This window comes from Mobula hypostoma, chromosome 11 (genome assembly GCF_963921235.1).
Source record: "Mobula hypostoma chromosome 11, sMobHyp1.1, whole genome shotgun sequence".
Taxonomy (NCBI): domain Eukaryota; kingdom Metazoa; phylum Chordata; class Chondrichthyes; order Myliobatiformes; family Myliobatidae; genus Mobula; species Mobula hypostoma.
The window spans coordinates 88,359,985-88,383,280 of record NC_086107.1 but is presented as its reverse complement, the minus strand read 5'-3'; the positions used below and the strand labels follow the sequence as shown (position 1 = coordinate 88,383,280).

General features: G+C 43.5%; 1 pseudogene; it reads right to left on the bottom strand.

Annotated features, from left to right (window-relative positions):
* LOC134353496 (guanylate-binding protein 1-like) overlaps positions 1-23,296 on the bottom strand; it is a 192,695-nt pseudogene that overhangs the window by 61,864 nt on the left and 107,535 nt on the right.

Genomic DNA, 23,296 nt, shown 5'->3' with positions numbered 1-23,296 from the left:
GTAGCCAAGTTTCACTAATTGTTACAACATCATAATTCCACGTGTCAATCCACACCCTCAACTCATCTGCCTTCCCCGCAATACTCCTAGCATTGAAATATATACACCTCAGAAGATTTTTACCACCACTCACAACCTTTCTATCAGCGGATTTGCTTAAACTTTCAACATCATTTATTTTCACCCCAGCCACACTGTCAGCTCTGGCACTCTGGTTCCCATCCCCCTGCAAATCTAGTTTAAAGCCTCCCCAATAGCACTAACAAACCTCCCTGAAAGGATATTGGTCCCCTGTGGTTCAAGTGTAACCCGTCTCTCTAGAATCACAGTAATTTTTATTATATGCCATCTCATTTACTTTCATTCTGTCTTTGACTTCCCTTATCAGCCTAGGATGTGTCATCTTCCCTTTAGAATACTTCTTCATCTTTGCAATGCATCTGTCTGCACTGTTACAAGGATCACCCCTTGTAATAATATCAGAGAGGCACAGAGAGAATCTATGATTATCAACAAGTACCTTCATTGTCTAAACTAACAAGCATGTGAAAACTAACAAGCAAACAAGTAACTGTGTGCAAACACACTTTGTTTCCCTGACTCTCCTGAATAGTCAAAGAATAGAAAAGATCTACACTGGCCAGTTGTCCCTTATTGTTCCGATCCACCCTCCATGTGTTCCGTATAGGGTCTCTCACCCTTGTTCTGTGATGGTTAATCTTCGGTTATATATTCATTCCTTATCAGATGTTGCATTTCAGTGTCATTGACTATGGATCATCTGTCTGACCTATAACACCTTCTTATTGGCTCTGATTTCAAAGAATCCATTTCAAAGATTTAAAGAGCATTTATTATCAAATAATGTATAAATTTTACACATTGAGATCTGATTGATTACAGGCAGCCACAAAGCAAGAAATCAGAGCAAGAGGCCGAGAGTGAAGGAGTAAGGAATCTTGGATGGAAGTCATTTTTTTTACACTGCTTGGGGAAAAGAGGCTAGACTGCACAGGCACGTGATGTAGAGAGTCAAAGGTTTAAAAAGGAGAGGAATTCTTAACGGTCTTTTTTAAATCGGAGCAAGAGGCCGAGAGGGAAGGAGCAAGGAATCTCAGAGGGAAGTCTTTTTTTAACAGTGCTAGGGGTAAAGAGGCTAGACTGCGCAGGCGCGTAACGTAGAGCACCAAAGGTTCAAAAAAAAGATCACCATATACAGCAGGCAGCGGAGTGAGAGGGAACAGAGTGGCATGGCTTTGGCTCAACAGGCTTCGGCGTGAACAGGCAGAGGTGAGGGCAGGTCCTGGTAAGATTTGTTTTGTTTGTTTAGAGTAGAGAAAATGCCAGGTAGGATGTTGGAATGCTCCTTTTGCAGGATGTGGGAAGTCAGGTAGACCTCAGGTGCCCCTGACAACAACACCTGCAAGAAGTGCATCCAGCTGCAGCTCCTAACAAACTGCGTTAGGGAACTGGAGCAGGAGCTGGATGACCTCCGGATCATTTGGAAGAATGAGGTGCTTATAGATAGTGTCTTCAGGGGGGTAGTTACGCCAAAGGAGCAGCGCACAGGTAATTGGGTTACCGTCAGGTGAGGGTAGGGGGAAGGGCAGGCAGCGCAGGGTTCCTCTGTGGCCATTCCCCTTAACAACAAGTATACTGATCTGGATACTGTTCTAGGGGGATGACTTACCTGGGACAAGCTGCAGCAGCCAGATCTCTGGCACTGAGTCTGGTTCTGCAGTGCAGAAAGGAGGATAGAAGAAGAGGAGAGTGGTAATGATAGGGGACTCAATAGTTAGAGGTACAGACAGGACGTTCTGTGGTCGTGACCGAGACTCCTGGATGGTTTGTTGCCTCCCGGGCTCCAGGGTCAGGGATGTCTCTGATCGCGTGCACAGCATTCTGAAGTGGGAGGGTGATCAGCCAGATGTCATTGTACACTTCGGTACCAATGACATAGGAAGAAAGAGTGAGGAGTTCCTGACTAATGAGTATAGAGAGCTTGGTAGGAAGTTAAAAAACAGGACCTCCAGGGTGGTAGTCTCAAGATTGCTACCTGTGCTACGTGCCAGTGAGGATGAATACATGGCTGAGGAACTGGTATAGAGGGCAGGGTTTCAGATTTCAGGATCTTTGGGACCTGTACAAGAGAGACGGGTTACACCTAAACTACAAGGGGACCAATATCCTTGCAGGGAGGTTTGTTCATGCTGTCGGGGAAGGTTTAAACTACATTTGCAGGGAGGTGGGAACCAGAGTGCCAGAGCAGATAGCGGAGTCGGAGTCAAAATAAATGACGTTAAAAGTTCATGCAAAGTCACAAATAGAGGGTTGTGTGTGGTGGTATTAATCTGAGGTGTGTATATTTCAATGCAAGGAGTATTGCGGGGAAGGCTGACAAGCTGAGGGCATGGATTGACACATGGAATTACGACATTATAGCCATTAGTGAAACTTTGCTGCAGGACTGGCAGCTTAATGTTCCAGGGTTCTGATGTTTCTACGTGAAAGAGGCAGAGGAATGAAGGGTTGGGGGGGTGGCATTGCTAGTCAGGGAAAATGTTACAGCAGTGCTCAGGCAGGACAGATTAGAGTACTTGTCTACTGAGTCTTTATGGGTGGAGCGGAGAAACAGGAAAGGTATGACCACATTAATGGGGTTGTATTATAGACCACCCAATAGCCAGCGAGAATTAGAGGAGCAAATCTGCAGAGAGATAGCAGACAATTGCAGGAAACATAAAGTTGTGATACTAGGAGATTTTAATTTTCCACATATTGATTGGGACTCCCATACTATTAAAGGTCTAGACGGGTTAGAGTTTGTAAAATGTGTTCAGGAAAGCTTTAAAAATCTATATATAGAGGTACTAACTAGAGGGGATGCAATATTGGATCTCCTATTAGGAAATGAGTTAGGATAGGTGATGGAAGTGTGTGTAGGGGAACACTTTGGTTCCAGTGTTCAAAACACCATTAGTTTCAACTTGATCATGGATAAAGATAGATCTGGTTCTCAGATTGAGGTTCTAAACTGGAAAAAGGCCAAATTTGAAGAAATGAAAAAGGATCTAAAAAGCGTGTTTTGGGACAGGCTGTTCTCAGGCAAGGACGTGATTGGTAAGTGGGAAGCCTTCAAAGGAGAAATTTTGAGAGTACAGAGCTTGTATGTTCCTGTCAGGATTAAAGTCAAAGTGAATAAGAATAAGGAATCTTGGTTCTCAAGGGATATTGCAACTCTGATAAAGAAGAAGAGAGAGATATACAACATGTATAGGAAACAGGGAGCAAATAAGGTGCTTGAGGAGTATAAAAAGTGCAAAGAAATACTTAAGAAAGAAATCAGGAAGGCTAAAAGAAGACATGAGATTGCTTTGGCAGTCAAGCTGGAGGATAATCCAAAGAGCTTCTACAGGTATACTAAGAGCAAAAGGATTGTAAGGGATAAAATTGGTCCTCTTGAAGATCAGAGTGGTTGGCTATGTATGGAACCAAAAGTAATGGGGGAAGATCTTAAATGGGTTTTTTGCATCTGTATTTACTAAGGAAATTGGCGTGGAGTCAATGGAAATAAGGCAAACAAGTAGTGAGGTCATGGAACCTATACATATTGAAAAGGAGGAGGTGCTTGTTATCTTGAGGTAAAGCAGAGTAGAAAAAATCCCCAGGACCTGACAGGGTATTCCCTCAGACCTTGAAGGAGGCTAGTGTTGAAATTGCAGGGGCCCTAGCAGATATATTTAAAATGTTGGTATCTATGGGTGAGGTGACAGAGGATTGGAGGACAGATCATGTTGTTCCGTTGTTTAAAAAAAGCTCAAAAAGTAATCCATGAAATTATAGGCCGGTAAGTTTGACGTCAGTAGTAGGTAAATTATTGGAAGGAGTACTAAGCGATAGGATCTACAAGTATTTGGATAGACAGGAACTTATTAGGGAGAGTCAACATGGCTTTGATCGTGGTAGGTCATGTTTAACAAATCTATTAGAGTTTTTCGAGGAGGTTACCAAGAAAGTGGATGAAGGGAAGGTAGTGGATATTGTCTACACGGACTTCAGTAAGGCCTTTGACAAGGTCCCGCATGGGAGGTTAGTTAGGAAGATTCAGTCACTAGGTATACATGGAGAGGTAGTAAATTGGATTAGACATTGTCTCAATGGAAGAAGCCAGAGAGTGATAGTGGAGGATTGCTTATCTGAGTGGAAGCCTATAGCTAGTGGTGTACCACAGGGATAAGTGCTGGGTCCATTGTTATTTGTCATCTATATCAATTTCTGGATGATAATGTGGTAAATTAGATCAGCAAATTTGCTGATGATACAAAGATTGGAGGTATAGTGGACAGTGAGAAAATTTTCAAAGCTTGCAGAGGGATTTGGACCAGCTGGAAAAATGGGCTGGAAAATGGCAGATGGAGTTTAATACAGACAAGTGTGAGGTATTGCACTTTGGAAGCACAAACCCAGGTAGAACATACAAGGTAAATGGTAGAGCGCTGAAAAGTGCAGTAGAACAGAGGGATCCGGGAATACAGAATCAAAATTCCCTAAAAGTGGCATCACAGGTAGATAAGGTCGTAAAGAGAGCTTTTGGTACATTGGCCTTTATAAATCAGAGTATTAAATATAAGAGTTGGAATGTTATGGTGAGGTTGTATAAGGCATTGGTGAGGCCGAATTTGGTGTTTTGTGTGCAGCTTTGGTCACACTTTGTTCAAATTACAGGAAGGATATTAATAAGGTTGAAAGGGTGCAGAGAAGGTTTACAAGGATGTTGCTGGGACTTGAGAAACTGAGTTACAGAGAAAGGTTGAATAGGTTAGGACTTTATTCCCTGGAGCGTAGAAAAATGAGGGGAGATTTGATAGAGGTATATAAAATTATGATGGGTATAGATAGAGTGAGTGCAAGCAGACTTTTTCATCTGAGGTTAGGGGAGTAAAAAACCAGAGGACATGGGTTAAGGGTGAAGGGGGAAATGTTTAAAGGGAACATTGTTGGGGGGCTTCTTCACAGAGAGAGTGGTGGGGGTGTGGAATGAGCTGCCAGATGAAGTGGTAAATGTGGGCTCACTTTTAACATTTAAGAAAAACTTGGACAGGTACATGGATGAGAGGTGTATGGAGGGATATGGTCCAGGTGCAGGTCAGTGGGACTAGGCAGAAAAATGGTTCAGCAAAGCCAAGAAGGGCCAAGAGGCCTGTTTCTGTGCTGTAATGTTCTATTTTCTAACTGAAGAACACAACTAAAAACAAAAAGACCATAAGCATGGTGCTGAGAAAGAGAAAATAAAACACACACATTATGCAAACAATCGGAGCAAATGATGGCACTCCGAACCAGATTGAGTCCTTAAATCCGCTCTCTGGAGCAGCCAGATTAGGCCCAAGCCTCATTCTCAGTTCTTCATCTTAATGCGGCAAAAACACTGCACAATTCTCAGAAATGAGCAGATTACAGCCCTGATGCTGCAGAGAGAGGAATGAACACTGCAGGACAGCGAGCAAAACCAGCCTGACCCTTCCATCTGGTCCTAACACTCAGGCTTCCCCATCTATCTGGACCCAGTGTTTAAATTGTCCAAGTACCGGGCAGTACCTCGCTGTAGGACCCAGATCCCAGCACAGCGACAAACCTGGGCTGCACAGCCAAGCTGTTCTCAATCTCACCAAATCGGCTTGGCACTTTGATCGATCCAAATGCACACCTGGTTTAGGTGAATGGGCAGTAAAACTGTTCCACATTGACTCCTCTCCTGATTGCTCACTCCAACTCCAAGAGCGATACCAACTCCATTTGCAACTTTGTCTTGAATAAGTTGCACCTCTGCTTTGAAATGCAGCCGCATTGCCCATCCTTTCAATCAGCATCGCCTCCGCTTGCGGTGGTAGTTTACCACAATTTACTTCAGAAAAAGGGTAGCAGGAATTTCTTTAGTCATATTCCACAAATGACAACTTGTAATTTATGGCTCTTTGTTCTCAATCAGTTACTAAACCAGTAACTAGCTTGCATCACTCAGGGCAGAAACAGACTCCGACGTTCACAAACTTGCAAGCTATATTTAACCAAAGAAAATCTCACAATAACTTCTTACTTGGAAATTATCCCTAGTCTAGCAGATTACCTGGAGCATCATTGTGTCTACTTTAAAGCATTAATCAAATCAAGCAACTCCAGACCCTATCAATCTGTGCATAATTTTTCTCTGCTGTGGTAAGAGAACATCATGCAAAGGCCATGGGCTGGTCACGTCCATCACTCATAATATGTGATACAACTGCACCTATATGATAAAATGAGGTGACACAAGCAGGCTTCTCAGAACAATGTGGATTATAATGTGTTAGTACAGTGTCTGATGTCACCATTTCCATTACCTTTTTGAAAGCCATCTCACACTGCTTTGTTCATTGCCATTTCCTCCCTATCTGCGGTAATGAGTTCAAGGGGTAAAGCACAGTAAACAAGCTTGGCAGGAATTGGTTATGTTAGTTAAAAAATCCCTGAAGGACCACAACTGTGACACATCCTTTGGTCTTGGGACATCCACCACTGCTTGAATTTTTTCAGCCCCCTTGTGTAATCTCTGTGTGTCAATCACGTGACCACAGTAAATGATGCTTGTTTTAAAGAATTCACACTTGTCCTATTGTGCTCTGAGCCAATAGAATATTTAAGTATTAAATACATAGAACATTAGTTAAGGTACTTAGGTCCCAGATACCTCTGAACTTTGAGACGCTCTATTTGGGGCATGTATTGTTCCTTGAACAGAAGGAAGGTATAAAGTTGCTGCAGGCCCTCTTAGCGGCAAGTAGGAAATCAATCACTAGAAAATGGCTAAATCCAATACCACCTACATTAGAAGATTGGTACGAAATTATCTTGGAAATATTTAAAATGGAAAAGTTGACTTACTCCCTGAGAACTCAAAAAGAAACATTTTATCAAATCTGGAATAAATGGATTGAATATATAACCCCAATGCGAGCAGACTTTAGATGACTCTCCTAATGATTTATATTGCTCTTCTCATCAACACAGTAATATTGCTAACATAAGCACCCCTAGTCTAAATGTTTGTTGTTTTTTTTTGGAAAATAGAGAATTAACACAAGTAAAGGGAAAGATTTGGGAAAGGGATAAAAAAAATGAAAAAATTAAGTAAATAAGTACATAGGGATTGGATAATTATGTCTGCGGGCAGGAACAAGCACGAACAAATTGGGATATAAACACCTACAATGGTTGGTATATAGGCTTGTGTGCAACATTTTGGACCAGTGGAAATGGTCCAGAAGGGTTGTATGGGAACTATTATTACCATTCTTCTTAACAACTAATTTCATTACTTAGCCTAATAGGTTAGATTTACCACAGTACATAATTATCTATTTAAATGTTTATTTTCCTTTTATATCATCTCAATGTGTACTTAAGAATGTATAAACAATTGTAGTTTTATACAAATAAAAAAATGGAAAAGGTTAAAAAAAAAGAAAAAAAAATTAAATATACGGCAAAGCTAACTGATAGTCTCAATATACACCTCTGCTTGCAAACCAACATCTCTATACTCAGCTGTACCACTCAGATTCTCATTCCCCTGCCAAATTAGTTTAAACCCACCCAACAGCTCTAGCAAACCTGCCTGCAAAAACAATTGGTCCCTCTGGGTTTAGGTGTAACCCATCCCTTTTCTGCAGGTCATACTTCCCCAGAAGAGATTCCAATGATCCAGAAATTTGAAACGCTGACCCCTGCACCAATTTCTTAGCCACTCACACAATCACCGCTTAAATTGGCCCTGCCTTATTTTTATTTGCCCTCACTAAGGAATCATGATGGCGCCACCAAAGGAAGTGAAACAAGTCATTGATATGATAAAGGGAGGGTTGTGGAGTGAGAATGAGCCTCTAGATTGCAGAAGAAAGCAGAAGCACCAAGGTGGTAATCTTGGGATTATTATCCAAGGCAGCCGAGTCAGTAAAATCAGAAGATTGACTGAATGGTTCAGTTGGGCTGGGTGAAATAACAGATCCCCAAGAGTGGGTTACAGACTGGGACCTAATCGTGGGGTTTGTTTTTTTTTCTATAATAACAAACTATCCCTGGGAGTGGGCTACAGGCTGGGATCTACGTCAGGGGTTTATGAGTTTATATATAGGATAGCAGATCTCCAAGAGTGAGTTACAGATGGGGATCTAATCCAGGGGTTTGGTATGCTATGTGCCTCCATTGGTCAGTGTCAACCATGGATGTTGTCTCCTTGCTGTCTGGATATATAAGCCAGGGCAGTATAATATGGAGAGCAAGCTGGTGCCCATGTAGCAAGCTCCCCCTCTACATGCATCTAATGACTCCAAAGCAATAACAGAGACCAACTGATACAGTTTGGCATCAGCATGAGTTGCCAGTCAGCATTGAACTCAACGTAGGACTGCCTCAAGTACTCCAGCTCTCGATTTTTCCCTTGGGATTTACTCCAGAAGCCTTCCCAGGAGTGGGTACAGCCACAAGGCAGCGGCAGTTTATAATCAGCATTTCCCTTCTCCTAGATGAGCTGCAAACACGTCTTAGAAGCATCATCTGCTCCAGACAACGAGTTTGAAGGTGCCAATAACCCATATATCCCCTTCTTCTGGTAGTAGAAATAGCTCCTCAGGGCTTATTAGCTAAGCCACACATGAAAGCTAGGAGCAGGACTTGGTTGTCAGAGGCTAATTGTGGTGGACACGACAAGGGGTGATTGATAAGTTCGTGGCCTAAGGTAGAAGGAGTCAATTTTAGAAAGCCTAGCACGTTTAATTTTCAACATAGTTCCCTCCTACATTTACACACTTACACGTATCTGGAGCATTTAATAGGTAGTGGGAGCTTTTCCACAATACCATCCCCGGCTATAACAACCTTCACTGGTTTATTTGTAGTATAACAGATCCCTGGCAGTGGGTTACACACTGGGATCTAATCCAGGGGCTTGGGGAGTTTATATTAGAAATACAGATCCCCAGGAGTGGGTTACAGTCTGCGATATACAGTAATCCAGAAGTGAGAACCGGGAGGTCTGGTCTCCAGAACCAGCTTGTGGGGAGCAGGAAAGGTATGTGTGACTCCCTGTAACCATTCACCTTCAAGCATGCGGATCATGAAGAACAGAGAAGAGGGTATTATTTCTACTAGACAATAGAATGGTGAGAGAAATGAGAAAAACATCTAATTGCTGAGAGAGTTTGACAATTTAGTTAATAGACAGAGAAAGTAATTAGGATAGTTCAAAGTAAAATTTATGATCAGGGTACATACATGTCATCACATACAACCCTAATATTCTCCTTCTGCAGGTATAGTTAGCAAATCTATAGAACAGTAACTGTAAACTATAAACATCAAGAGCTGTTAACTGTAAGCAAACTGTGCAAATGCAGGTATAAATAAATAGCAATAAATAACGGACATGAAATAACAATAGAGTTCTTAAATAAGTGTAGCTATCCCCTTTTGGTCAAGAGATTGATGGTTCAAGGTAGTAACTGTTCGTCAACATGGTGGTGCAAGTCCTGAGGCACCTGTACCTTCTACCTGCTGGCAGCAGCGAGAGAAGGGCATGGCCTGGGTGGTGAGGGTCTTTGATGATAGATGCTGCTTTTCTACAGAAACATTTCACGTAGAAGTGCTCAATGGTTGGGAGGGTTTTACCTGTGAGGTACTGGGCCAAATCAACTTCCTTTTGTAGAATTTTCTGCTCAAAGCCACCCAGACAGCTCACTTTCCACTATACATCCATACAAGTTTGCAGAGGTTTTCAGTGACATGCCCAATATCCACAGACTCCTGAGGAAGTACAGGTACTGTCGTGTTTTCTTCGAAATAATATTTACATGATTGGTCCAGGACAGTTCCTCTCAGGTAGTGACACCCAGCAATTTAAAGTTACTGACTCTCCCCACTTCTGATCCTCTGCTAAGTACTGGCTAATGGACCTCTGGGTTTCCTCTCCTGAAGTCAACAATCATTTCCTTGCTCTGACTGACATTGAGAGTTTGTTGTTACTAGACCACTCAGCCAAGTTTTCAATCTCCCTCCAGTACGCTGATTCATCACCCCATTTGGTACAGTCCACGACAGTGGTGTCATCAGCAAACTTGTATTCGGCTTTGGAGCTGTCATAGCTGGAAAGTGAGTCAGAGCAGGGGACTAAGCACACATCCACTTCACCTGAGAGAGGACTTTCCAGAGATCATATCTGCACCTCTTGTAGCATTCTTGATTTCCAGATTTGAATGCCTCTGATCTGGCTCTCAGCAAGTTCTGGATTTCATTGTTCATCCAGGGCTTCTGATTGGGGAAAACCCTGAACAATTTCATGAGGACACACTCAACCACAGCTGTTTTCATGAAGTCTGTAATGATCCCCGGTGTAGTCGTCAGGGTTCATTCAGATTCTAGGATGTTCGTGAGCGTGGCCCAGTCCACTAACCCCAGGCAATCATGTAACCGTTCCTCAGCCTCCCACGATCACCTATTAATTGACTTCATGTCTGGAGCCTTGCTTTTTAGGCTCTGTATACAGGTAGCAGGAATCCAGCCAAATGATTCGACATGCCAAAATGCGGTCAGGGAAGAAACAACGGGCATTCCTTATCGTAGTGTAATGGTGGACTAATGTGTTGGAACCTCTGCTGCAACAGGTTATGTGCTGGTGATAAATGTGCAAGGTTTATTTCAAACATGCCTAGTGAAAGTCGCCGACTATAGTTTGTAATGTGACGGGCTCAGCCGCTTCATGTTTACAGACAGCATCGAGCAGTTTCACGAGCGCCTGCTTATAGTCAGCCACTGGTGGGATGTCATCTGAGGTCAGGATCACGGATGAGAACTCCTGAGGCAAGTAGAAGGGTCTACATTTAATCATCAGTTGTTTTAAGTCAGGAGAACAAGAAGCTGACATATGATACGTCCATGCACCAACTGGAACTGACTAGAACGCATTCCCGCCATCTATTTCCTTACCAGAACTCGAGGTTGGATCCATTCTGAAAATGGTAAAACGTTCTGGTCGGATTGCTGCGTCCGGCGTGTTTGCCGTTAACCAAGTCTCAATACAACAAACAACTGAGATCTGCCTCAGATTCAGCAGTCTTGCCCTGAGATCATCAATCTTATTTTCAAGTTACAGTACATTATCCAACGAAGAAGAGGTATCATCCTCCTGCGCTTCAGTCCCGCCTCTCTTGCCACCTTTTCGGCCAAAGAAATGCATTGGCCCTTGAAGGCGCCGCTCCTAACGGCTCTGTATTTAACCGTTGAATGTGAGATCTGAATATTATTGATATTTGAATGTAGTCCATTGTGAAGAGGAAATTTACATGCTGCAAGTTGCAGCGAAAGTAGTTGAAATGGAATATACTTAAGAGGAAAACTGGTGCGATTTCCTGCAGCCCGCAGAGAGTCGCCGTTGTACTCTGGTGCCATTTTAAGGAACAAAGCTTTTCAAACCACAGTGAGTTCTTCAGTCTTGAGAAGAGGGTTTCCATGGTAGGAGGAAGATCCAAGACTGCGGGTATTATCTTGGAATAAGGGTAAGCTCACTTCAGAGAGAGACAAGTAGGGATTTCTTCTCGTGGGTCTTAGGAATTCTCATTGAAAGGGACAATGAGATATAGAAAGAGGTGGACAACATAGTGTCTTCTCCACCATTCTACCATTTTTCATCCCCATGTTTCCTGCTACTCCCTGCAACCTTTAACCAATCCATAATCTGTCAGTTTATGCATTCAATGCACCCAATAATTTGGCCTCCATGACCATCTGTGGGATCAAATTCCTCCTCATCTTAGATCAAAATGGATGTCCCTTTATATTCTCAGATCTTAATCAGTCCTGCTGAAGAAAATAAATCCTTTTGGTGTCCACCCTGTCCAGTTCCTTCAATATCTTGTACGTTTTACTAACAGCCCGCGACTCTCTAGTCTCCACACTCCCACTGAGAACAGACTCAAAGACATCATATGTTGCGCCTTTCAGAGCTCTGAGAGCCAAGTTAATTCTGCTAATGTTGGGTCTGATGGATTTTTCAATGCAGAGGTCTGGGGAAAGACATGGAAGCATTGAATGAATCATTAAAAAAGTGAGTTTGGTATTGGAAAGAATTAAGAGGGCAGATGCCACGCCTTGGATAGGGTGGAGTTTGTGAAATGTATCTCAGAAATGTTAACCAATATACAGAGAGGGTGCAATATTGGACCCCTCTTAGAAAGTGAGATGGGACAAGTAACCCAAGTGTCATTTGGGAACATTTTGGAATGGGGACCATTACTTAGTTTTTATGTTTTGAATAGATATTGAGAAAGATAGGATGGTTAAGATTAAGATGGTTATGGTTAAGATTCCAAAAAGGTTAATTTGCAGCTTGATATGCTGGTGAGGAAGGGGAATGCAATGTTAGCATTCTTTTTAAGAGGACTAGAATATAACAGCAAATACTTATTGCTGAGGCTGTATGAGGCACTGGTGATGCCTCAATTGGAATATTGTGAGCAATTTTGGGGCTGTTGTTTAAGAAAGGATGTGCTGACATTGGAGTAGATTCAGAGAGGTTCATGAAAATGATTCCAGAGATGAAAAAGTTAACATATGAGCTATGATTGAAAGCTCTGGGCCATACTCGCTGGAATTTAGAAGAATGTAGGGGGAATCTCATTGAAACATATCCAGTGTTGGATTTCTCTTGGTGGGGGAAGTCTAGGACCAGAAGGTATGGCCTCATTATTCTGAACAATGTCACCAGAGAGACACTGAAACTAGTGAATATAAAAGTGTTTTATTCAACAAAAATGAGCAGCAGGCATGAAAAGTAACAGTAGGACAGATCTCCAGAAAAGTTCTTAACAGTCCATTCTTTGTCCCTCCAGGACAAAAATAATTTGTCCCAGGAAAGACCCAACTTTAAGGAGGATCTAATCAAATTGGGCATCAAAAATGCTCTGTAGTTTGTAACCCTCTCTCCATTTACCTATCATTTCCCTATGGTGGATCTACATCTTCACAATCATCCCCAAATGGCTACCTAGAACACTCTAAGCAGAGATTGTTCCAGATATTTGACCAACAAATGCATGCAAACACTCACATTACTATTATAACCAGTTCAGCTCTCTGCCGTGTTCATAGTACTTTGTGACCCCCTAGTGACTGACTCGGAACAGATCCAAGTGTGAGTGCTATCTTTAAAAATACTCACCCACTTTGACTTAAGGAATTGCTCCTAATATGGACTGTCCGGAATTTTATAAATCATTATTTAATCAGTTCCCGAATTTGAATGAGTTTTCATTGATCTGGGGCGGAGATCTTAATACCTGTTTATCTCCAGCTTTGGACCGTTCGGCTCCTCTATGGACCTTACCTAATAAATCTGCAACTTTGATTAATTCATTCCTCTCTGATTCTGGGTCAACAGACATTTGGCGTTTTTTGCATCCTCAGGAAAAAAATTTTTCTTTTTTTTCACATGTTCACCATTCCTATTCAAGAATTGATTATTTCTTTATTGACTCTCATCTTATTTCTTCAGTGATTAAATGTGATTATGACTCTATAACCATTTCGGATCATGCTCCACTTAAGCTTTCTATTAAAATTCAGGCCAATACATAAAATAATAGACAATGGTGTTTTAATTCGCTGTTGCTTCAAGACTTGGACTTTGTTAACTTTATGAATGAACAGATTGATCTTTTTTTTTACAATCAACTATACAGAGGATATTTCTGTGAATATTCTTTGGGATACTTTTAAAGCTTATATTCATGGTCAGATTATCTCGTATTCTGCTGCTTTGAAGAAGAAGCTGAAGCAGGAGGTGTTGGTAATTGTGGACAAGATTAAGGAAATTGATAAGAAATATGTTACAGCTCCCTCTGTGGAGTTATATAAACAAAGAACTGAACTTCAAATGGAACACAGTTTATTACTTTCGTCCTCGATTGTAAACCAATTAAAGAAAATAAGATGTGAATTTTATGTACACAGTGATAAAATTGGCAAACTGCTGGCTAATCAATTGAAGTCTAATTATGCTAAATCTCAAATTAACCAGATTTATAACCAAAATGACCAACTGATACTTGATCATGCGGGGATTAGTCAAACCTTCTGTGACTTTTATTCTTCCTTATATCAATCAGAGTCTCCTCGAGACTCTAAATATATGAATGATTTTTTAGATAACCTAGATTTCCCTGAGATTTCACAGGATATGTCTTCTATGCTAGATACTTCCATTACCATTGATGAGATTAAGAATGTTATTTCCTCTATGAATTTGGGGAAAGCTCCTGGCCCTGATGGGTTTACCGTAGAATTTTATAAATGTTTTGCACCTTCATTAATCCCTTGGTTCTGTAGGGTTTTTGAGGCTTCATTAAAACTTGGTAAACTTCCCGAATCCTTCAATAGAGCGTCAATTTCTCTAATACTAAAGAAGGATAAAGATCCTGCTCAATGTACATCTTATAGTCCAATATCTTTATTAAATGTTGATTCTAAAGTGTTTTCTAAGTTATTAGCAAACAGATTAGAAAAAGTACTTCCTTTTATTATTTCGGAAGACCAAACGGATTTTATTAAAAGTCGTTACTCTTTTTATAACATTCGCACACTGTTAAATATTGTTTATACCCCCTCACAAAATGTTCCTGAATGTGTTATCTCTTTAGATGCTGAGAAAGCTTTTGATAGAGTAGAATGGCCTTACTTATTTAGGGTGCTTGAAATGTTTAATTTTAGCTCGAAATTTATATCCTGGATCAAACTGTTATATCATTCTCCTGTGGCCTTGGTCCGTACTAACTCTCTAAGTTCATCTTTTTTCCCTCTTTTTCGAGGTACTCGACAAGGTTGTCCTCTTAGTCCTTTATTATTTGATATTGCATTAGAACCTCTTGCAATTGCCATTCGAGGATCTCCAAATATTACTGGGATAACTCGGGGCTTAAAGTCCCATAAAATATCACTGTATGCTGATGACTTACTTTTATATATTTCTAATCCTCAAAAATCCATCCCTGCTGTTTTAGAGTTATTAGCACAATTTAGTCTCTTTTCAGGTTATAAATTAAATCTTAGTAAGAGTGAACTTTTCCCGATTAATAAACAACTTCCCTTATATCATAACTTTCCATTTAAATTGATTAATAATTATTTTTCATATCTTGGGATTAAAATTACCTGTAAATACAAAGATTTATTTAAGATTAACTTTTTACCCTTAATTGACCATATTATTCAACTTTCACCTAAATGGTTTCCTTTATATTTAACTTTGATTGGTCGTATTAATGCAGTTAAGATGTTTTTTTTTGCCAAAATTTCTATATATATTTCAGGCATTACCAATCTTTGTCCCAAAATCTTTTTTTGATAAAGTTGACTCAAAAATTTCTTCATTTATTTGGCAAAATAAAAACCTGAGGCTGGATAAAATACATTTACAGAAAGCTAAGAGAGATGGAGGTTTAGCATTACCCAACTTTAGATTCAATTATTGGGCAATTAATATTCGACATATGAAATTTTGGTTATTTGACCAGGATGTACTATCTATTCCTAAATGGGTAGCATTTCTGGTTTCTGGTCGCTCCTTTCCTGCTGCTGTTTTGGGTGACTTTGATCAGGGTGGCCTTCAGGTGCCAAATGAAGCTGAACAGAATTTTCGTGGACTCTTATGATTTTGTGTTTTATATTCTGTGTTTTTTGCTCATTTCTATTTTCTGTTTTTATGCTGTTTACATAATTTGTTTTTTTTTCATGTGGAGGATGTGGTTTGATGTTTTTCTTTGAACAGGTTCCAGGGTTTTATTTGTTCCATGGCTGTCTGTGGGAAGATAAATCTCAGGGTAGGATATTGAATACATACTTTGATAATAAATATACTTTGAACCTTTGAATCTTTGGATGTTGCTGGGACTTCAGGACCCAAGTTATAAGGAAAGGTTGAAAGGGTTCGGATTTTATTCCATGAGGGACAGCAGAATGAGGACAGATCATATTATAATGCCTCTACTTTCTGAGGAAATTCAAGGGAGCTGGACTATTCATATGCACACTTGTGGACTTTTAAAGTTGTGCAGTAAAGAGCATCCTAACATGCTTTATCACTACATGGTACAGAAAATGTTGCATTGAGCGAATGAAGCGAACCCAAGTGCAGGACACAGGCACGGAGATTCAGGCTACTTACGCGGACGTGAACGTTGAACAGCAAACAGGAGGGATCTCGGTACAGAGCCTTGATGCAGAGAGACGGAGTTTCAGAAGTAAACCTTGAAACTGGGACAAAACTTAGAACACACAGTCCTAAGTGGCCGGGAAATGTTAATTGCCACACAGGCAAAACCAATGATCTGGCGACTAGTGGTTGGAATGCCAGGGTTCTTATGCTGCATGTCTTGATGGAAACCAGGTGTGCCATCATCAAAGAGAATTAGAAGCAAATGGGAAATTAACGGTCAGAACCATGTCACAATCAAAGGAAATTTGGAGAAAGATAGGGAATCAATGATTGGGACCGTGACAATACCCCCTCCCCCAACGGGAACCACCAGGCTTCTCCGGATTGGCTTGATGGAGATCACAGAAGAGGGAGGGTCCAGGATGAAGGAGTGGGGAATCCAGGAGCATTCCTCCGGGCCGTATCCCTCCCAATTGACCAGGTACTGGAGGGCACTACCTCAGATGCGCACATCCAGTATTCGTCGGATGGTGTACGCTGGGTGGTCATCAATGATACGGGCGGGTGGGGAGGGTTTGGCAGGAGGGCCCAAAGGGCTGACAGATACAGGTTTCAATTGGGAGATTTGGAACGTGGGATGAATGTGCATGGATCCGGGCAGTTTGAGTCTGACCACAGAGGGGTTGATGACACTCTCAATCTCCAATGGGCCCAGGTAGTGAGGGGCGAGTTTCTTGGGTTAATTCTTGAGGGGGATGTCTTTTGACGAGAGCCAAAACTTCTGACCAAGCCAATGATTAGGAGCAGGAACTCAGTGGCGATTGGCAGTCCTCGGTTGCGGTCAGCTGAGCGGAGCAGTGCCGCACATGCATCCTTCCAGATCTTGGGGCACTGGCGGAGATGGGCCTGAACTGAAGCACAGCAATGTCATCTTCATGTGCGGGAAACAGAGGGGGCTGGTAACTGAGGGAGCATTCCGGTGGCGGTGCTGACTAGGGAGTTGTGGGCGTACTCAACCGAAGCGAGATGCGTGCTCCAGGATAATGGGTTATTGGTGGTTATGCAGCGCAGAGCTGCTTCCAAATCCTAGTTTGCTCATTCTGTCTGACAGTTAGTCTGCAGATGGAAGCTGCAAGACAGGTTTACTGAGGCTCCAAGGGCTCGATAAAAGGATCTCCAGACTTGAGAGATGAATTGGGGACCCCGGTCGGAAATAATGTCAGACGGAATACCATGAAGGTGGAAGACATGATGAACAAGATGGTTGGCTGTCTCACGAGCTGTAGGGAGTTTGAGAAGGGCTACGAAGTGCACAGCTTTGGAGAAGCGGTCCACTACGGTGAGTATGGCAGTGTCCCATGAGAATGGGGTAGTCCAGTAATGAAATCCAGTGCAATATGAGACCAGGGCCAGCTAGGGACAGGCAGGGGACAAAGCAACCCAGCAGGTGGTCAGTGGCAGGCTTTTCCGCAAGCACAAACAGAACAGGCAGAGACGAAGGAGTGACTCTCAACATCCATGGACGCCCACCAGAAATGTCTCTGAAGGGACAGAGTTCGATCGATTCTGGGATGGCAGGCGAGACGTGAAGTGTACCCCGACTGGAGAACCTGAGACTGAACCGAGTCAGGAACGAAGAGGCGATTGGAGGGTCCATTGCCTGGGTCAGGTTGAGTCCGTTGGGCCTCTTTGACAATGGATTGAATTTCCCAGCTGAGGGCAGCCGCTACACGGGATGGTCGAAGGACGGTCTTGGGGTTGGTAAGGCCCCCCTTGGAGACATATTGATAGGAGAGAGCATCGGGCTTCCCATTCTTGGACCCTGGACGATAGGTGAGTGCGAATCTGAAAAGGCCAAAAAATAATGCCCAAGGGGCTTGACGGGAATTTAGACGTTTGGCGGTTTGGATGTATGCGAGGTTCTTGTGGTCTGTCCAGATGATGAATGGATGTTCGGCATCCTCCAGCCAGTGCCTCCACTCCTCTAAAGCGAGTTTGACGGCCAGTTACTCCCGGTTCCCTACATCGTAGTTCCATTCAGTGGGGGATAGCCAGTGAGAAAAGAAGGCACAAGGATGGAGTTTTTAGTCTGGGCTGGAGCATTGGGAGAGGACCGCTCCCATCCCAGAGTCGGAGGCGTTGACTTCCACAATGAATTGGCGACAGGGCTCTGGCTGGACCAGGATGGGAGTGGAGGTGAAACGCCTCTTCAACTCCGAGAAGGCTGAGTCCGCTTCGAGGTCCCAGTGAAAAGGGGTCATAGGAGAGGAGAGAGTAAGGGGCGCTGCCACCCGGCTGTAATCCCTGATGAAATGACGATAGAAGTTTGCGAACCCCAGAAATCGCTGGAGTTGCTTGAGGGTCGTGGGATTTGGCCACTCCGCCACCACCCGGGTCTCTTCGGGATCCGCCCTCTTTTGCCCGCTGTCGATGATGTACCCTAAGAAACTGACAGAAGGGACATGAAACTCGCACTTCTCAGCCTTCACGAACAGTTTTTTCTCCCAAAGCCTCTGCGGAACCTGATGGACATGGCGGGTGTGTTCCTAAAGACTGCAGGAGAAGATTAAGATGTCATCCAAATAAACAAAGACGAAACGGTTAATGAAGTCCCTAAGGACATCGTTTGTCTGGGCTTGGAAGATTGTGGGGGCATTGGTGAGACTGAATAGCATGATCAGGTATTCGATTTTATCATTTATCTGTTTTTTACAAGGCTGAGTTGCTAGCTTGACACTCAACCCAGCATGGTTGGAAAGCATGTAAGGAGCCAGCCGGATTCAAACCCAGGACCACTCGCCTTGTAGTCAGCTACAGATGCCAGGCACCACCTGTCATGCTCCGGTCTGTGAAGTCCGCGTTCCCATTCATGGTCCAGTCAATGTTCCTTATTCCAGGTTTTCCGGTTTTCCCCAGTTTCTGTTGAGGCACCTGATTCTCGTTTGGGCTGGTTTCATAAATATCCTAAGGATTCAGCCCCTGGCTACTGGACTGTTTCCTTCCCTTCCCCTTCCTTCTGAAGCCTTGCCTGCAGCTTTGTCAAGCTCTACCGCCGGAGCAAGACCGGAGCCTTGCTGTGTCTAGATACGAACTGTCTTACGTTGTTTGGAACTGTCTCTGTGTCCACGCCTTCGCTAAGTAGGTCTGGCCGTTTGCCGCTACCTAGTGTTGTGAACCATCTCGTCGTGTTCATCACTCTGTGTATGAGTCCTGGACCTAAGTCCTGTTCACAAGGAGGGGTCCCGCCTCTGTGTTTCATGTTCCTGTCTCCCAAGACCAAGGCTCTGTGTTCTGTATTTCTGTCAGCCAAGACCAAGGCTCTGTGTTCTGCATTCCAGTCCTGCCAAGACCAAGTCTCTGTGTTTTCTGTCCTGCCAAGACCAAGTCTCTGTGTCCCAGTCCTGCCAAGACCAAGGCTCTGTGTTCCAATCCTGCCAAGACCAAGGCTCTGTGTTCCAGTCCTGCCAAGACCAAGTCTCTGTTTTCCAGTCCTGCCAAGACCGTCTCTGTGTTCCTGTGCTCCCCAAGACTAAATCAAGGCTTTTGGCTTTGTGTTCTGAGGTACCTGTCATCCAAAGTCCAAGGTTCCGAGGTTCCAGTCGTCCCATGTCCAAGGTTCCGAGGTTCCAGTCGTCCCAAATCTAAGGTTCTGAGGTTCCAGTCGTCCCAAGCCCAATGCTCGGCTGTTCCAGTCACCCCAAGTCCAAGGCTCAGCTGTTCCAGTCGCCCCAAGTCCAAGGCTCGGCTGTTCTTGTCGCCCCAAGTTCAAGGCTCGGCTGTTCCTGTCACCCCAAGTCCAAGGCTCGGCTATTCCTGTCGTCCTAAGTGCAAGGGTCCGTGAACACATCCTCTCCATGTGCCTCGCCCTGCCCGGTGCTGGAGATCCCTCGTCCTGTGCTGTAGTTCCCTCATCTTGTCCTTGTGCCTCGCCCAGCCCAGTGCTGGATACTCCTCGTCCTGTGCTGGAGTTCCCTCATTTTGTCCTTGTACTTCACCCAACCCAGGAGTATCTCGCCCAGCCCGGTGCTGCAGATTCCTTGTCCTGTGCTGGAGTTCTCTCGTCTTGTCCTTGTGCCTCACCCAGCCCTATGCAGGAGATTCCTCATCCTGTGCTGGAGTTCTCTCGTCTTGTCCTTGTGCCTCACCTATTTGGTGCTGGAAATTCCTCGTCCTGTGCTGGAGTTCTCTCGTCTTGTCCTTGTGCCTCGCCCAGCCCAGGAGTACCTTGCCCAGCCTGGTGCTACAGTGCCCAGGAGTCTCTCGTTCTGTCCTGTAGCCTCACCATGACCTGTAGCCATGTCTTGTCCTCACCTAGATCTGGGGTCCGAGCCCGAGTTAAGACCCAGGTTTTGAGTCCTTGTCCAGTCTCTGGCTTGGAGCTCTAGCCCAGGCTCCTTGTTCCTAGTTCCACATCCTGGTCCTGTGTCTCTAGCCCATGTCCTAGCCCAGGCCCTGAATCCTAGTCTCCTCCAGGGCCTGTCTCTATGTCTAGTGTCATTTATTCCTGTCTTCCCTTGCTTTATTGACTCACCTAGTCCTATTCCTAGTACTTCAGTGCCTGTGCTTGTATTTGGGTCCTTCGATGCCCACCTTATGACACCACCGGCTGGTTATTTGTCATTAGTCAGGTCATTTAATATAGAATTTGAGAAGTTATGTTGCCGTTATACAAGGTATTAGTGAGACATTACTTCAAGTATGTGTTCTGTTTTGGTCCTTGTGTTACAGAGAGAAAATACATCATTAAATGAGAAAGAGTACAGTTTTGTCACCTTGTTTCAGAATGAGATAGCTAAATTGGAAAGCATACAGAAGGAGTGAGGTTGCTGCTAGTTATAAGGAGGGCTTGGCCAGGATAGGTTTTGTTCCTTGGGATGTTGGAGAATGAGGAGTGACTTTGCAGAAAGGTTTTCATTTATAAGAGGCATAGATAATGTGGATGGTAATAATCTTTTCTCTGGATTGGGGAGTCTAGCCCTAGGGGACATAGGTTTAGATGCAAGGGGAAAGATCTAAAAGGACCAAAGGAGCATCTTTTTCAAGCAGAGGGTGCTGAGTGTGCTGAGTATACAAAACAAGCTGCCAGAGGAAGTGGTTGAGGAAGTTACTACAGCATCTTTACAGAAGCACTAACATGGAGGGAAATGGACTGAATGCAGGAAATTCAGGTCAGCTGGTTGGACAATGTGATTAGCATGGACTTTTTGGGCTGAAAGGCCTGAACCCATGCTGTATTACTGAGTCTCTGTTGGAAAGTGTCATGGTCCAAATCACATTCCCTTTAAATTTACTTTGTTTGTGTTATGATCCAGACCATTGACTCCCTGTTTCCCTTTAATTCCCTGTTTCCCCGTGCCCCTCGGGCTTGATGATTAAAGGCAAATTTCTCTCGACTGAACCGTCAGTTTATAAGTCTCCGGTTTCAGCTTTTCAGCGCGAGAGTGTTAACGAAGTCACCGAAGCTAGTGCGAGCCAATGTCATCTGGCCGGTGTTAGAGTGAGTTTTTTGGGTAGATGATTCATTTACACTTAAATGACTTTGGCCACCAGACTTCTTTTTGACAAAGTACTGTGGATTGAGTCCACAGCAATGTGCTTCCTAAAAGGTGTGAATACTAGATGCTTCTGACGCCGTACTTTGACCAGATGCTGTAGTTTCGAAGACAGTATTATCTATACATCATAAATATTAATTGTCTTCTATGTTAGCATGTAAAATACCAAATAAATGTATTGTGGATTTAACTTGCATTCCTAAAGGCTGTGGATACCAACCCAACTCAGTAATACAACATGGGTTCAGGCCTTTTTTTTTTGAGAACACCTGCTCCCAAACTGAGCTCCCGAATGCCACCTGACCTGCCATTCCCCAATTAAGTATATGTTTTGGACCAGTCAGAGTGTAAAGGCACAAATACACAAGGCTGGGGTGGGCAGAACCATGAAAGAAGGTTGTTCAATGACCAGTAAGAAGGTGACCCAGGTAGGCCAGGTGATCTTGAGACAGTGGGATGGAGATCCAATGGTTCAATTGACCAGGAATAGTATAAGATTCATGAGCTCCAAATACACCGGGGCGATAACTCTCCAGCAGGCAGAGACCAAACATCGCGGATAAGGAGGATCCCACGGACACGTGGAGACCAGGGACCACGACGCACACCTGGCCAGCGTAGAATGCCTTCCTGGGTAATACCTTTTTTCTTCATTGACTGTTTGTGGACTGTCAGGGAATTCTAGTAGGGTGCACACGGAGACAGTTTGTGAACACACTGGCTTTTAGTTAAAAGTTACTTTGCAGTAAGTACAGATTCTCTGTATCTCACTGAGCATTATTACAAGGGGTGATTCTTGTAACAATAGGGAGAAGGTTCAAACATCAGAGGTGCAGAGAGACTTCAGAGTCCTTGTGCAAGACTCCCAGAAGGTTAATTTACAGGTTGAGTTTGTGGTTAAAAAAAAGGCAAATGCAATGTTGGCATTTAATTCAAGGGGAGTAGAGTATAACGGCAAGGAGATAATGCTGAGCCCTTATAAGACACTAGTTAGGCTGCACTTGGAGTATTGTCAACAGTTTTGGGCCCCATATCTCAGAGAGGATGAGTTGTCATCGGAGGGAGTCCAGAGGAGGTTCACAAGGATGATTCCAGGAATGAAAGGATTAACATATAAGGAGCATTTGGCAGCTTTACGCCTGTACTCACTGGAGTTTAGAAGAATGCATGGTAATCTCATTGAAGCCTGCCAAATGTTGAAAGGACAAGCTAGGGTCAATGTGGAGATGATGTCTTCTATGGTAGGGGTATCCAGAACTCTTGGACACAGTCTCAACATTGAAGGGCGACATTTTAGAGAAGAGGTAAGGAGTAATGCTTTTAGCTGGGAAGTGGTGAAACTATGGAATGCTTTGCCACAGACTGTGGTGAAGGCCAAGTGCATGGTTATATTTAAGCTGGAAATTGATTGTTTCCTGATCAGTTAGGGTATCGAAGGATATGGCGAGAAGGCAGGTGTATGGGTTGGAGTAGGATCTGGGATCAGCCATGATGGAATGGTGGA